The sequence below is a fragment of the Archocentrus centrarchus genome, chromosome 6, assembly GCF_007364275.1.
Source record: "Archocentrus centrarchus isolate MPI-CPG fArcCen1 chromosome 6, fArcCen1, whole genome shotgun sequence".
In the NCBI taxonomy this organism is placed as follows: domain Eukaryota; kingdom Metazoa; phylum Chordata; class Actinopteri; order Cichliformes; family Cichlidae; genus Archocentrus; species Archocentrus centrarchus.
This window is the reverse complement of record NC_044351.1, coordinates 32894109-32901733: the sequence shown is the minus strand read 5'-3', so window position 1 is coordinate 32901733 and position 7625 is coordinate 32894109.

Here is a 7625-nt window from a genome sequence, read left to right as displayed (position 1 = left end):
ATTAGGTTCTTTCACCAGTTTTAAATTCTCTACACAGGACTTTGAAGTACCTTAAGTTCTCATTCATAGCATTGGTTTGATGTCTGACTCTGTGATGTGCCTCCCTGCGTATTCCTCGGAAGCATTTATCAGCAGCATTTTTGCCAATCCTGATTGGCTGGTGATCGCGATGACCACTTCAGGCAGAGCCACCCACGGTTAATTAGCTTGCACCACAACATAGTCATTATTCAAACACCTCTTCTCTTTTCAGAGCATATCCCAATCTGCAGATAGGCTAGCTAGCTGAACTGTCCATAGACAAGAGTGTTTAGCTATCTTTTCTGTCACCAGGCGCTAGCTGCCTTTTCGCTTGTCTCATCCTGAGCCCAAGTCTTCACCATAAACCAGGGCATCCTACCACTTACCCTCTGGTATAGTGGTTTATTTGTACAGTTTATCACGCCAGCTAACCCCTTTTTTTATTTATTTTTCGCTGTAGTTAGCAAACCAGCTAACATGCTGTCATCATCATTCCAACACGCCAGCTTGCGCTCAAAGCCCCCGGTTCATGTGTGCACTGTGCCCAGTTCACCATGAAAAGTCTCCAGCAACAGCTTGTGCGCCAAGCTAGCCTGTCGGGTACAGATCCTTACTTGCCCACAGCCGGGATCGCGGCAGATGGTGGCGACAAGGAAGGAATTGCGGAACCCGAACTGTCCACTGCCACCAGCTGGGGCTCAGCTCTGACCTCACTGTGGCAGCCCCGCCTATGGAAGACGTGATAGATTATGGGGGTGACAATGAGGACACCTCAGAGCTCCTCATATCCAACAATGTGGTGAACAAAGAAAAAATTTTCATACCCTCCTCGTAGGCTGTCAAGCCTACCACTGTGACCACCTCCCGGGGCGAGTAGGAGAGCACACTGGCTTCCACCGCTCTCATCCATCCTCCTATACGCTCTTCTTGCTCTGGCTTTTATATCTCCCACTCTCTCCAGAGTGAGGGATCATATTCCCTTTCAGTGTCCAGTTGGCTTGATTCTGTCATTCCTACAGGACTTGATTGACAAGTAAAAAACTTTTTCCATGGTAGTGTGCTTTGCTGCCATTGCTGCCTACCACATGGGGTTTGGTAATAAAACGGTTGGTTTGCCATTTTATGAAGGGGTCCCGCAGAGTACTCCCAGTCTCCAGGCCACTTGCACACTGTTGGGACTTAGCAGGGGTTTTGGATGGGCTTTGTGGCCCAATGTCTGAACCCGTGCAGGAGGTTGATTTAAAGCATCCGTCTCTGAAGACAGAAGTGTTGCTGCTGGCTTTACCTTGGCTAGACGTGTCAGTGATATTCATGCACTTTCAGCGCACCCTTCATGCACTCAGTTTGGCCCGGGCCAGTCTTGGGTGTCGCTAAAACCCAACCCGGCCTATATGCCTAAGTTGTTTGGGTCATGTGTGCCTATTACCTTTATAGCATTCTCCCCGCTCCCTTTTCCACTGATGAAGAACAAAGGTTGCACATGCTGTGTCCTGTTCATGTTCTGCGTGTTTGTTTGGACAGGACTACGAGTTTCCGAAATAGTGACCAGCTTTTCATTTTATCGGCAGGTCCTCACAGGGGCACGCCAATCACTAAGCAACGGCTCTCAGGCTGGATTGTGGAGGCGATTGCTCTTGGGTATACAAGTCAGGGGCTGCAGGCTCCAGAGGGCCTGCGGGTTCACTCCACTCATGGTCTGGCAGCATCCTGGGCCCTGTTTTAAAGGGGTTTCAATGCAGGACATCTGTGCAGCAGCAAGCTGATCTTCACCTCTCGCTTTTGTCCGGTTCTACAGGCTGAATATCTCTGCATCCAAGTGTAGCCCAAGCAGTACTGAGCTTTGGGTCCTCACTTGGATAGGTGGACTACTTGCTAATTGCTGGCAATTGCTTGAGATAAGCTTGTCTGGCAATAGGGGAGTCTCTATTTCCCATAGTGAGACATCGAAGTGAATGCTAGGAATGAGAACTTTAGATTACTTGCATAACCCCAGTTCTCAGAGTAGCATGAGTAAGATGTCTCACCAGACAGCCCTTAGCTCTGGGGCGAAGAAAGAAGAGGTGCATATCTTGTAGCGCAAGCTACTTAAGGGTGGGTGGTTCTGCCCGACCTGGTCATTGCAATCACTAGCCAATCGGGATTGGTGGAATGAGATAAATGCTTCTGAGGAATACGCAGGGAGATGCATCCCATAGTGAGACATCTCACCCTTGCTACTCTGAGAACTGGGGTTACTCAAGTTTCAGATAGTTTAGCTAATGTTAACCAGCTGGCTGTGGTAGTTGACACTTTGTGGTAGTTGACCCCCCACCCCCCCAGAGTGTGCCTACCAACAGATCCACAGCAGTCCTTGTTGACTTTTTGAAAAAAAGACTCATGCTTTTCACAGGTATTCTACTCACACACTAAAATTAACAGTGCACATTTTGATGGTGGCACGAGGGCTTCGCTTGATCCATCTTACTACACTTACTGATAATGAATACGCCTGAACGTTAATGCACTCATAAAGAAACCTGGAGCATTTGAGTGGTTGCGCTCACCACTGCTGACCCTTATCCTTATTGGGAGGAAGGGAGAGTATGGGAGGAGAGGTGGGGGAGATGTGGAATATAAAAGAGTTAATTTTAATGCACTCGTGCTCACAAAAACACATACACGTTCTATATTTCTCACACGGAGTTTTGTCTCTCCTCTTTTACATGAGCATGCACGTGGCCACATACACACATAGAATCTCAGTTATGAAGTGTTGGCACTTTGAAACAGTCAATTACCCTTTGGGTAGGGAGGATACCTGCTGTTAATTACTGCTCAGTGTTTTATATGGAGCGTAAATAAAGAGACCGCTGACATTCACATTCCATCAATGCGTCCCCCAGCTCACACTGTATTCTGTGTGTGGTATTTGATTTTAAAATAATTCTTATGAGGTGGGAACCATGAGAAAAAAAAAACATTTTGAATAGAACTGCAACCTGAACAGCCAGATATGCTGTTTACCTTTAAATATGGCTCATCAGAGCGAATCCTAAAATAGCACCCCAAATGGGAACAACAACTGCTGCACAGATATTATTGCAGAAGTCTAAAAGTGCACTGGGACTGTCGTGGAGGGCCGCAGTAAGCTGAACTCAGTTCTACTTGGCTTTAGTTCTTTATAAGCTTATTGGTGAGGCCTTCCACAACAGTCCTAGTTTCTCATGTGGCCCATTTGGAAAATTAATTGTTTGAAAATGGTGGCCTCCTGTGTTAAAGACTAATGTTTTGTTCGCCAGTCCATCTACCCCTGTTTTTATGCACATTGACTGTACAATGATAATACGTACTGCATCAGGGCCAGGACACATGGCGGTTATTCCTTTGCTGTATCCCTATGTCATTGCTATTATGAGTTAGGGGTTGGTCATCCTAAATTTGTTCAAGGTTGGTTGCAAGCTCATTACAGAGGCAATTATAAACCTCACATTATGTCCCACCAATCTGGAGCCTATAGCTAAAGATGTTGGCACGTTTCTGACATGTGGGTCACCTTTTCATTTGGGACAGTAGAGCTCAATAGTGAGATTCTGGAGGTAAAAATCCCATTCATATGCTCCATATGGATATTGATTATGTGCCATAATGTTGTGACCGTCCAGAAAAGACTTACTTTGAGCTAGGATGGTATGTGCTCCTGTAGAAACCACAAGCATTTGATATCAGCCTTATTTTAACGATTATCCTAAATTGAAACAGCTACGTATCTGTCATGTGACAAAGCATTGTACTATATTGGCTATACTTTACCACACACAAACAACACAAACTACAAAATATATTCAAAGCAATTATTATTATACAAATGAATGAAGAAAAGGATTAAATCTGAGAATGTTGGAAGTCGTGATGGGGTCGTTCCTTCACTGTTAAAGTAATTATGTACACAGTCTTGTATCTTTGCCTTTTTTTAATCCCGATCAAATCTTTTTATGGTCATTATTCACCTCGTGGAGGAAATGTCATGGCTTGAGCTTGCATGGCTTCTTCTGGGATGGGCTCATTAATCTTCATTGATGATGTCACACATGATGGCAGCAGTACAATGAACTCAGATGTCCTCAGAAACATTTGTTCTGTCAGTTTAATGAAAGATGCAACCAAAATGATTGGGAGAGCCTTTATCATGCAGCAAGATAAAGACCCAAAACACACTGACCCAAAACTACAAAGCAGTTCATTGGGGGCAGAAAGTGGAAGGTTTTAGACTGGCCTAGCCAATCTCCAGACTTAAACCCTATAGAGCATTTTACCTGCTAAAGAGGAGAAGCACCACCAAAAAAGTCACAGGCTTGATGCAGTTATTGCAAGCAAAGGATTTACAGCTGTGTATCAGATCCAGATTTAAATACTTGGAAATAAAAGCTGAGATGTTGATCTTTTGTCCCATATTGATTTTTTTTTTATCTCAAACCCAAATGTTTCCAGTCTACAGAAAAAATAAAGAGATTGGCCTCACTGTTGCAATACTTTTGGAGAAGAGTGTATATGCCAATTAGTGCATACAAATACATACAAGATATCGATAAAATTTGATTGTTGAAACCAATACCGATATTTGGTTTAAAAATCCGATATTCTGATGTCCCTAACAGCTATTTATTTACTTCCTGCTTGGATCAGCTGGTTGTGTTTTTGGTGTTCCAAGTATGTGCTGCCTATAGGGAATTTGTATAGTGTCCTCTGGTGGATAAGATACAGTATGCACCATCAACACTCAAAACATGGATGAAGGGTGTTTCTCCCATCTCTTATTTGCTTTTTAAAGCTTCATCTATCAGCATATTGACAGCTAATAGCTACAGGCTGTTTAATTAACACTGTAAAACTTCATTTTTGATATTGGAGGTTGCCACTTGGTGCAAAGCAGTAAAGTGGTTAGTCCCAAAAGAACCTGAGCCCTTGGACTGATAAAACTATCTCAGCAGTGGTTCAGTAATGGACAGTACTTAAACACACACATCTCCACCTTCACCTCCCCCCAAAAAGAAAATGTAATCACAAGTTTGAATTCAACCTTGATTTACCGTCCCATTTATTGAAATTCTGTACATGAGAGGGGAGGAATGCTATATATTTGCCAATCCTCCAGCTAAATGGGTCTCACCACCACCACTAAACATCGCTGCCTGTCTTGAGGTTACAGGGCCATGTTTTGTCATATTATACCTCTTTGCCTCAAAAGCCATCACAGTAAATCTAGCCGGGAAGTCGTATTAAACAGTGCAGTAGATGTCTGCAGAGACGGAGGCTGAGTGCAATCCTGGCACTCTGAGTGTACTCTGCAGTCTTAAAGTGAAAAAGTGCAGCTGCTCCTTTGGCCCTGTAAAAATACTTAAATGAGCAGATTATTATAGGGAGAGAGAGTGGCTTCACCTTCTCTTCGCTCACGTTATACTGTAGAATACAACTTGTATTTTTCTATATGTAATATGTAGCAACTAATTTTAATATACTTTTTGGCATTTAATTGATGTTAAAGCAGCCAAAAACTCCCCAGAATGTACCTTTATGTACATTTCTGACTCCAAAATTATGTTTTATTTCTCGAGGCTATTACTGTGAAAAATAAACCCCAAATAATTCAGTAGACTAGTCCTAATAACACTGTATATTGTAAAGGTCACAGTACCCTCTGCTGGAGCTCATATCATTTTCATGTCTTGCTACGTGTACCACTGAGCTGAGCTGACTTCCGGTGCACGAAAACACCAAAATAATGTTAAAAAGTAAAACAGTTGTTAGAGAGATAAACAGCTATTCACATCCATGGGAGGAAGCACCTGAAGACACGCAAACTCCACACAGAAAGGCCCCAGTCTGGTTTTGAACCCAGGGCTGCCTTGCTAAGAGGCAGCAGTACTAACCAGTGTAGCACCGAGCTGCCCAGGCTTAGCTAGCCTTACAGAATCACTGCCTAAAACTGTTGCTCCCAGTTCAGGACTGAGTGTTTGCTTCAGTATGGATTATGATGCACGCACAGTAAATCAGCTAGCTGCCCCTTAAGCAGCTGAACACATCAGTGGAATCAGTCATCAGTACAAAAGAAAACAACAGACATTTAAACTAAAACCTCTCAAATGTTTTACTGTTTTCTTCACGTAGTATTTCTTATTCTTAGGTTTGAAATATAGTTGTGCTGTTTTGTCTTCTGTGGTTTCTATCTCTGCGCATTTTTACTGCAGTGAGACCTCACGACACTGATAAATAACAGGCTTCACCTTTCCTTAGTGGGGCTTAGCATGACTGAATGCACTCCTAGTCTCTGTGAGAGTGTGTCCCCAGCTGTGAATCACTTGTGTTCAACACACACCTATGGTACACACACACACACACACACACACACACACACACACACACACACATGCTCCTCTCAGCTTTTACCGGCATGGAGAGAGAGCAAAGCAGAAGATAATCTCTGAAACGTTGACCCGCTGTCAAAGGTCAGAGGAGTTGAAAGGTTGCCCTCTGCATCATTTATAGGCTCTTAAATAAGACTGGCTCTTACGCTGCAGCATACTCTCCCTTTTAAACTGTTATCAGACTCTGCAAGTAATGTGCAAATCTGCTTATTCGGATACGAGTCCAGTGGTGACGGAGAGAGAAAAGAAAGAGAAAATAAGAGTGCACAAAGTGAAATGAGACCAGTGTTTGGGGGGTCTTACTAGACCTTCAAAACTTCTTATCTGGACTTTTCAGACATAAATTACATATTTTTACATGAAATTCTTGTAAAGCAATTCATTTGTAAACGAAAACTGAAAGGACTGCAGATAAAAAGGATAATTGACTTTTTGACTATTTTTAAATGCGCTTTAAAATATGTTTATCACGGTTTTTAGGACTTTGTTCACTACACAGATATCCATGCAAAGAAACTTTTTGGTCTTTTTAGTCTCTTCGGTTATCTTTATGGAACCTGCTCACTGTCAGTCACTTTACTGTATTTGAATAAAATTCATAAGCCGGTGATGAACAGGTCCTCCCCATTAGATAGCAAAATATCTTGTCTAACCATGTTTTATAGCTTACTTATGAATGTGACTTCAAAACTTGTTTAAAAAAAAATCACAGTTTAAAAAAGGCAAAGATAAAGAAATGGAGTTAGGTTTAGTGAAATCCTCATTTGGGTTAAAATGTGTACCATACAGCAGGCTGTGATGGGAGGGACTGTAACAGTAACCACCTTAAAGTAAAGTTACTCTTACGGTCCTCTCTCTCTCTCTCTGAACAGAGCAGATGGAGAGTTTCTGCAGATGGAGAGCAGGAGTTCACTTTGTGAAGCTGCAGTCTGTTGTCTGTGGATTTTTGGCTAGCTGGTAACATTTAGAAAAGTTGCTAAATCTAGTGACAAAGTGACAACAATGAGGAGAAAAGAAAGGTGAGGATCACTAAGATCTGACATTGAACACCTACCCAGCAAACCAGTGTCTGAATGGTGCAGTGGGTCGGGCACAGCCTTAACTTAAAGCTGAGGGAAACAGTGTGGTTGCAGCTAACATGATGGTTGTTCTACAGTAATGCCACCTGACTCCTTTGCACCTGTCATAGTAACCAAACCCACT